A 9600-nucleotide genomic window follows, 5' to 3' on the forward strand; every position below is an offset into this window, starting at 1 on the left:
TCCTTCCAGGATACCCCGGCCAGGTCGATTAGAATGGCCTGCTCGCTGAGGTGTTCCAGGGAGCGTTTGACAGTGATGAGTGGAGATCGTTTGACCGCTGACCCATTACGGATGCAGGCAATGAGGCAGTGATCGCTGAGATCTTGGTTGAAAACAGTGTATTTAGAGGGCAAGTTGGTTAGGATGATATCTATGAGGCTGCCCATGTTTACGGCTTTGGGGTGGTACCTGGTAGGTTCATTGATAATTTGTGTGAGATTGAGGGCATCAAGCTTAGATTGTATTGTGGCTGGGGTGTTAAGCATGTTCCAGTTTAGGTCGCCTAGCAGCACGAGCTCTGAAGATAAATGGGGGGGAAATTAGTTCACATATGGTGTCCAGAGCACAGCTGGGGGCAGAGGGTGGTCTATAGCAGGCGGCAACGGTGAGAGACTTGTTTTTAGAGAGGTGGATTTTTAAAAGTAGAAGTTCAAATTGTTTGGGTACAGACCTGGACAGTAGGACTATCTTTACAATAGATTGCAACACTGCCCCCTTTGGCCGTTCTATCTTGTCTGAAAATGTTGTAGTTAGGGATGGAGATTTCAGAATTTTTGGTGAAGGATACTTGAAGGATGAAGGATACTTCCCAGGCATTACAAAAGTTAATAGAACTTAACGTTTCCATCCAGAATGTATAAATAACCCTTTCCCTCCAGATCTTATTAAATAATTCCATGTGAATATTTATGACCTCATCAGGAGGATGCTTAACATTAGATAAGACAATGTATCCTGACCCAGGGCTATATATCCACAGCTTCTTAGGGCCAATTGCATCTCAGGCAATGTAAAATCAGCATCCAAGGAAGAGTCAACAATATCAATTTTCTTATGCACGTTAGTATGAGCATTTAAAATCTCACGCTTGCATTTCTTGTACACTTCGTTCAATGTAACCCCACTATGTATACTGAACAAAAATATAAACACAACATGCAACAATTTTATAGATTTTACTGAGCTACAGTCCTGCTTCTTCCACTTGGACCAAACATCTCCCAGGCCAGTACCCCTGCCTATTGTAGAAAAGAACTGTCTCCATGCATTTCTCTTGGCAGACTTAACGACCATACACACCAAAGCTCTCTTCCTTTGGAAATTGTAGCTCAGTAAAATCAACCAAAACCGGAAATAGAGTCCTGCTTCTTCCACTTTGACCAAACATCTCCCAGGCCAGTACCCCTGCCTATTGTAGAAAAGAACTGTCTCCATGCATTTCTCTTGGCGGACTTAACGACCATACACACCAAAGCTCTCTTCCTTTGGAAATTGTAGCTCAGTAAAATCAACCAAAACCGGAAATAGAGTCCTGCTTCTTCCACTTTGACCAAACATCTCCCAGGACAGTACCCCTGCCTATTGTAGAAAAGAACTGTCTCCATGCATTTCTCTTGGCAGACTTAACGACCATACACACCAAAGCTCTCTTCCTTTGGAAATTAAGTAGAATTTCAGGAGGCAAAGTCCCCAAGTATCCTGATATTTCATCAAACATCGCTACAGATGGTTATCAACAAGGACTATAGAAAATTAACAGCTTAATATTACCACCTGTAAAGTAGATTTCAACCATCACACATTCATATTCAAGTTGAACAGATATTTTACGATATGAAAAACCTTCCTTTATGAACGTAGCGCATCCTCCACCCTGACCAGTTGTTCTATCAGATCTGTATGAACAATAACCAGGAATAGTATAATCAAGATGGGATCTAAGCCACGTTTCTTGAACACATATCACATCAGGTTTCATCTCTAAATCAATTAAACATTTCTTAAACTCTTGACCATTGACAATAAGGCTTCTAGCATTCCATTGAAGAATGATAAAAACCATAATACAACTACACTAAGACTTTTCTGTAATTTCAACAGTAAAACACTGTAGAATGCACAGTAAATACCTTAAATGTGTTTTACAGCATTAATGCTGTAGATTGCACTGCATTATGGGTAAAATGCTGAAAAATACTGTTATTAACTGTAATTGTAAGCTTCCTGTAAAAAGTACTCTAATTTACTGTATTTCTTTACAGTAGTACCCGAACAGTGCTGTAGTGGGCGGCGCCAAACGGTCTGTGGCGTGTGAGTGTGAGAGAGAAAGTGAGTTGTATCTCATAGTTGAAACCAAGACTGTTCTCAGGGCAGGTCTGCCGGTTTTGACTAGCAGAAGTTACTTAGCAGGTTACGATAATTAACGCAGCAGGTTAGGATAATTAGGTAAAATGCTAACAATGTCCCCGATGCGACTCGAATCTATGTACAACCATGCCTGCCCTGAGAACAGACTTCATTTCCACTATGCGATGCTCCGGGCCAAACGGTCTGTGAGGGAAGACTCAAGAGGAAATTAGCTTTCTGTTCTACTCGAGCTATTTTATTTTGTATTTTCGTGGAAAAGTCGCCTAAATATTTTTGAGCAGCTGCTAGGTATGTACTAATTCCATATACCTACTGCAGGTTTTCTTAACTAAGCTACTAACGTTATCTAGTTAGCTAACGTTAATTCGTTTGGATTGGGTTAGCTAACCGTATACTATAGCCAAATTGACATGTCGGTCTGTTGCGTTCATCTTTCTTGTGGGTAAAATAATCAGTGATAATGTAGCTATAGAGCGAACCATTTCAGTATTAACAACGTGCAGAAATCCGTATGTGTGTTTCTTTGGATAGGCTACTTAACCTGTGGATGCATGACATGGTGCTAACGCTATTAGTGGCAAAGTGGTCGTAGGCTTCACCGGACAAATACATTTCTTCTAGGCAGGGAGCGAGAGTTTAGCTATTTCGAATACATCTTTAGTTTGTCAGCAGGCACGGACTGACATTTTGTCTTGGGCTGTATACTTTTTGGGTGATTCTGTAGTTGGAATGAGGGGAACGGAAGCTCTCAGATGAAAGGTGCTTGCTAACGTTAGCTACAGCTCAGAGATGGCGAACTCCATTGGACACCTTTCTCTAAATAGCTCTGGTTAACGTTAGCTCTATTCAGCCTGGAGGTACGTGTGATTTAGCGAAAGTGTAGTGGGATATTCCCCCTATGCTTTTGTTAATGGACTAATAAGTCCATTAAATTAATAAATTCAGCAACAGGCACAGACTGATATTTTACCCTGAAGGATATTAAAGTTATATTTTATTTTCGTTTTCTTCAGATTGTGTGGTTAGCTTGTTAGCAGCCATTGTCCAGGGAGATGGTCGTGGCATTTTCCCGTGTGAGTTTAATTTTCCTCGTGCCTTTGATAATCTTTCAGAAGTGATCCTTATCCAACCATTAATTAGGCAAAGTTAAATTAATTAATGATATCTGAAACATCAGGCACAGACTGATATTTCATTTAGCCTTGTAGTCTAGAATTATTTTTGTTTAGATTGTGTGGTTGGCATGAGTTGCATAGTAACATATAGCTTGATGGCTCTTTGGTGTGTTCATGCAATTTGGTGGCTAGGGGTAGTTAATTTTCATATTGCAGGCTGGCTGGTAGCTGGAAGTAACTTTATATTGGGAATGTACAGGTGTAAATCCTGCCATTTCTGTTTCCTAAATATTAAATTTTTCATTACTCGTAAAAAAAAAAACATAAATGTTGCGAACTACAGTTTTGCTTGTGGGGTAGAGTGCTCACTACTTGTTATCCTACCCCGACCTCATCCTGCAATTTGGGCTACTCATTCTTTTGTGGACACTGAGGTTTGAGAGCAAGCACTCCTACTTCAAGGAGTGTGCCAGAACTTGTCTTGCCAACAGTTACTCCAATCTTACTTATACAGTGGCCAATTGTTTCCACATAGCATTGACGTTGTTGGTGTCATGAATTAATTTGAGGAGCAGTTATATAAAAATGCCATTCATGGAGCTGGACAGTCAAAAGGGTTCGCAAAGCACTGCAGAGGTGTCTAAAATTGTATACAAAGTAACAACATGCACTAAAGGCCTTATTGTAATGTTTGAAAATGATGAAGGATACACATTAGGAAAGATCTCACTGATTCTGGTCACAGAATCACAGGTCCATTTAATTGTTGGGGTGTATCAGTCTCAGTGGTTGATCTCGGGTTCATTTTATACCAGATCCTCTGATTTAATAATGTGTGTGTTAAAATGAAGATAATCTGAGTAATTATTACCCACTACCAATTTATAAAGTGTCAGGTTTCTCTGCATCACTCAGTTTGTTCTCCTGAAACCAGTTTAGGCATGGAGGGTCTTCAAGATGCAATTAAACACCAATTGCCCGAGTTGGAGACCGAGATGGGGAGATCTTTGTTGGAGCATCTGAGGGCAAATTTTGGAGTGGAGAATATTAACAACCTTGAATATGTTCAGCCAGAGGACATAAAATACAGTTTGATGCCAATATAGTGCCTGGAATTGCTTCGGTCCTTCAACCAAAGAGGTGAGATCATGATTGATAAATGTAACACATTTATGTTATTATGAAAAAAGGTGGTAACCATTTTAGGTTCTAGATATTTGGCTGTCCTGTAAGAGAACCCTTTGAAGATCCCTTTTTTTTAATCCCAGGTACATGTATAACCATTCTGGTTCCAGGTAGAAGTCTTATGAGTTCTATGTAAAACCCTTTCCACAGAGGGTTCTACCTGGAACCAAAAAGGGTTCTCCTATGGGGACAGCTAAAGAACCCTTTCGGAATCCTTTTTTCTAAGAGTGCAAATTCACACACGAGGTTAAAAAGGTTCTGTAAATAGTTAGTTTGTTTGACCTCAAAATCAATGGATTATGCTATGATGGAGCGAGGCATATGCAATAGAAGGTATGGAAATGACATATACAAATGTTTCTGTAAATTGTTTGTCCTCTTGTGCTAGTATGGAGTGCAGCGCATAGCCTAACATTTTTTTTCTTTTTATTTTTTTAAAAGAAAATGAAGACTGGATAGGATCTTTAACAATGGATAGTACACTTGTCCTCCTCCAAGCATCAGTGACCTCCAAGAACAGTGGCCTTTGCTTTTCACCAATTTATGACTATGCGACCACTTCAATACCCTCACTGGCATCGGGATTGACAGTCGCCTGACTCAAGCTCTCCTGAACAAGGGTAAGAGAATTGTCAACTTTTTAAAATGCCAAAAGACCAAGTTGAGAAGAGGGATCTAGTGCCTGCTGAATGAAATCGACGTTTACATCAAAGGCAATGACAATCTAACAGCCACTGCTGTTAGTCTCTCTTCCTCTTGGCAGATGTAAGGAATAGTGTTTTTGTACTTATAAAGTTTATATGATTAATTGTGTTTATACTGTACTATTTTTACACATGATTTTAATATGTTTTGTGATTTTAGGTCACTGCAACTCGGGTTGATGTCGAGGCGCAAATTCCTTTGCCAGACACACCAAGGCTGATCATGCTTGGTAATACATTTATTTGATTTAAGGTGGAACAGAAATATATAGTATTGTGGTACCTATCTAGAGATGTCTAGTAAGTATACACTAACACCCTTTTGTGTATTTCAGGAAATACTCTATTGGGTTCCTCAAAATGGATGGTGTCGATCGAGGGGAGAGTGGTCTGTTATGGACAGTGAGTCCAACTTTGTTGCTGCCCTCTGTGCTCTTCAGCACTTTCTATGAATTTAACATAGAATACCAGGAGTCAGCCTCTGCAACCTTGGAGCTGATACAGAAGTAAGCATTGAACATTCATTGATGTTACATTTAGCATTTGTTAGTTACATTGCAATGATATTTCTTCTTTTTTTCAATGCCTCAGAATATATTAAAATTATTTATGTTGAAGGAACCAAATGCACAGCGAAAGCAGGAGTGAGCCGCAAAACCGGAAAGGTTGTTCAGAGGAAGCCATTGCCAATTGACCCACATGTTCCACATGTTAAGTGCTTTCTCGCAGACCTGAAGGAGTTTGAGTGGAGAAACTCCAACATTGTAAGTACACACACACCTGATGAACACAAACTTTATTTGTCAGATGTCATCTGCCTTTTTACCCAGTGAGTAATAGTAGTGATAGCAATCTCACCTTCTATTCTTTCAATTTCCATGTTTCTCCTAGTTGACGTATCAGAGCTTAGGAGGATCAGAGTTTCAAAGGTTGGGGTGATAATCTGCACGCCACCGAGATTTATTCAAGACTTGTTTGCATCTCTCATTCTTTCAGAAATGTCAGAAATCTGCCATGCGGTTTGGGTCAGCAAATGATCTGCTTGCGCCATCCTGGAGCCTGTGTTGGCTTGCAGTAGCGTGCTTCTCTGGCTCCAGTCAAGCCCTGCTCGCTCCTCTCTATCATCCTTCTCTCAGCCCCTTTCTCTCTCTCTCTCACAGGCAAGCAGTTCTTGTTTTAGTTTTTTGTGAAAATGTCTCCCTTTTAAACTGTTTTCCTATTTTTCATTGATCTGTTTAGATTATTATTCTCTTTAAAAAAAATATATTTTCACATAATCCTGTATTTTCAAGAATGACCTATTCTGATGTCTTGGTTTGTGTATGGTGAAGTACATTATTGGCCAGTATTTGTCAATGTTCTCATCACTATCTCTGTCTCTTTCTCTCCCCTACTATCTGGAGTTGTAATGTTGCTCTTTTCAAATGTTGTTCTTTGTGGTTAAAGTGCAATTCATGTTATGAATTTGAATAAATATATATATTTCTACACTTATTGTTTTTCTTACAATATTACATTTCAGGGAGCTGTCTTAAGCCAACCTGCAATGCTGCTTAGTACTGTAAAATAATTGTATATTAGGTAGGTATTTACCTGTAAATTTACAGCATTATACTGGCACCACAGTTGCCAGTTTAATACTGTAATTTTGCTTTACAGCAGTGATGCTGTAATATAGTTTACAGTATGATTTTTCCTTACTGTAAAACATATTACAGCATCCCTGCTGTACATTTACAGCATGGATGCTGTAATATGTTACATTCTGTATTACAGCATCCTTACTGTAAATTTGGTCCCCACCATACCTTGCACATCTAATTTTACCTTTGAACACATTAGCAACATGCCCCATCCTTTGGCACTTAAATCACAGAACTGGAGATCGCACATATTCTCTAACATGATAGCTTAGCATTCCTAGCTGTACTCTGGTTGGCAATTTCTCTTCTAAGTTTAGCAGTACCGTTGTGTCCACTTGAATGCCTCTTTTTGCTTTACATCCTTTTGTGTTCGGTTACTTTTCTACCATTCAAAGAAGTCATAACTTACTTCTTCCATGGTTTCGCCTTAGCCCCAGGGATATGGCATTTCACCCGACCCTCATTAAGCGATTCTAACTTCAAATGGTCTCCTGCTGCATTTTTCTGTTTGCATAAATCAATACTTTGCCAAATCCCAAAACTTTGGAAGCCTTAAACATCCCTTTCTCTAGCTGAATTTCTTTTGTCAACTGAATAGGATGACGGTGCTTTTTTTTGATGGTTCCTGGAAAATAACCATACTTTGTAGCTCTCTTCTACTGTACATTCTCCTTTTCTAGTGTAGTCCTATGTTTTATAGCAGGCCTTTTACTTTCAGCACCACTCAGTTCCCCAGCAGTATTCAGCCCTCATTACAATACATTTTTGTTTCTGTTCTTCCTACTTACAACAGATGTAACAGGTTGATCCTCACTGGAATTCTCATTATCACACTCAATTTCACTATTGCTAGCACCTGCCATGCTAACCACCGTCACAGTACAGTTGTGCTAGACCTCCAAACCAAAGAACTTCTTTGTACCGTCTTCACAACCAGTGATATCGAAAAATGACTTGCTCTCAAAAAAGCCGTCGCCACACGAGGTACGCAAACAAAGTATGTGATATGAGCTGATAGACAGGATGTTGTACAAATCAACGGTCAGGTGTCATGCGAACAGAGTGCCTCCACACTCCAGACCAGACTGACAAAAAATAGTTAAACGGTTAATTCTCTCCACGCTATTTTGAGATGAGGAATGCATGCCCCCTTTCCTCTCTGTGCAATTGGTCTTACCCAGTCAGCCTCAGTTGGTAAAAAACATGCCTCTTGTTAACTTCCTAACCTCCTCCAGGTTGTGTTTGCCATAGAGGGTCAGGTATCAGGTGCTATAGGCTTTCTCAGGGGATGAATTCATAATTCCTCCAGGCCTGTTTTCCATTTTGTCTATGACCTTCAGATAAGTGTTTGACATGAAACCCCTTTGAAGTCATTTCTGGATATTATTTCTGTCCATTTAGGGACAATAGTTCTGTACATCTCCAGGGGCAAAATGACAGTATATTGTCTTCAATGACAAAGAAGTGCATCGCATTGGTATGTAGCTTTATGTAAGTTCAAAGGTATATGTATTGATGTCACAAAAAAATGACCTTGCATTGAATGTGGCCTTGCTTGATGAGTGTTGCTGTTAGATCACTTAGGGTGACAGACAAAATGCTCTGATTATTATGGCTCCCATCTACAGTAAGTTCTCAAGTAAAGCCTCTGATCTAAAGGAAGGTAGCCATAAAAAATGGATATGGTGATTAAAGATCAGTCCATTGTAGATCACTACAACAAGATAAGGGTCTCCGTCTATCCATATCTCTAGTCTTTGTGAGCGCAGACCTGCCTCTTCCCATCCCTCTGCGGCCATGGAGGAAGTGAAGGGAGACTGGTGGCAGCCTTTGCTGAGTAGCCCTAAAGGCCTGTACATTCCTCCAAAGAATCGTTGCATGTGAAGCGATTTCCTGTTGCTCACTGTCTGGAAGTAACCATATTCTCAGTGTTTTGACACACAAAATCCATATTCATTATTTTGTTAGATTTTTTTGTTTGTTGGAGATTGCACCTGTTACTTTAGGGGGTTAATGGAGGGGTGGGGGGTGGAATGGTAGGATGTGTTTTATTTGGAGACAAAGTTGCATAGTAATCACATTCTTGCTGTATGTTGCTGCTACTGAATAGCTAACAGTTCATTTTGAATGAAAACATAGTATGCAGAGAGATATCCAAAGAAATGTGTTCTATGTTTATGGCTGGCTCTTCTTCATCACTGGTGAGTCCGCAACATGATTTAGTCCAGTTGTGAAATAAAAATATGACCTCACAGCCACCTCAATTCTTATCTTTTGCCCAAAAGATTTGATCTGATTGGTCAGACCAGTTTGGGGCAAAATATCAGATTTGGGCTCCATGTGAAAACGCAGCCTAAGAACCCTATATCATTTATATTTTCCTCCCAGTACCCAACTCCAAACAGGAGTCTTTAATTATATTTTTTCTACTGTTCTTTCAAGTGAATTAATTTGTTTTTTATAAAATCGTAATTAATAAAAAGATCTGTTGATTGTGTATGTTTTCACACCCCAGAGTTAATACTTGGTGGAAGAACCTTTGGGAGCCGTTACAGCTGTGAATAATTTTGAATAAGATTCTACTCTTAGGGCAACATATTGTAGATCCATTGTGTTTGTCAAAATTGCTCAAGCTCAGTACATTTGGTTGGGAATCATTGATGGACAGCAATATTCAAACAAATGGACCAGTTGAACACTCAACACCTCTTGGAAAGCCATTCTGGTGTGTCTTTGGCATTACAATTTGTGTAATTCAAGTCTAAT

The 9600-nt window shown here is 39.6% G+C and overlaps 1 long non-coding RNA gene across 4 annotated transcripts; it reads left to right on the forward strand.

Annotated features, from left to right (window-relative positions):
* Positions 1–2099: 2099 nt before the first annotated feature.
* LOC109908192 (uncharacterized) lies at positions 2100–6679 on the forward strand. 4 transcript variants are annotated; one of them, XR_002257636.2, is made up of 7 exons: positions 2100–2475; positions 4237–4442; positions 4929–5107; positions 5352–5421; positions 5527–5697; positions 5810–5955; positions 6083–6679. It is a non-coding gene; the product is annotated as an uncharacterized LOC109908192 (long non-coding RNA). The 4 variants fall into 4 exon arrangements; XR_002257634.2 differs by having other exon boundaries at positions 6188–6679; XR_002257635.2 differs by having other exon boundaries at positions 2114–2475; positions 4929–5252; positions 6188–6679.
* The last annotated feature ends 2921 nt before the right edge of the window (positions 6680–9600 follow it).

Source organism: Oncorhynchus kisutch, linkage group LG17 (genome assembly GCF_002021735.2).
Source record: "Oncorhynchus kisutch isolate 150728-3 linkage group LG17, Okis_V2, whole genome shotgun sequence".
Classification (NCBI taxonomy): Eukaryota; Metazoa; Chordata; class Actinopteri; order Salmoniformes; family Salmonidae; genus Oncorhynchus; species Oncorhynchus kisutch.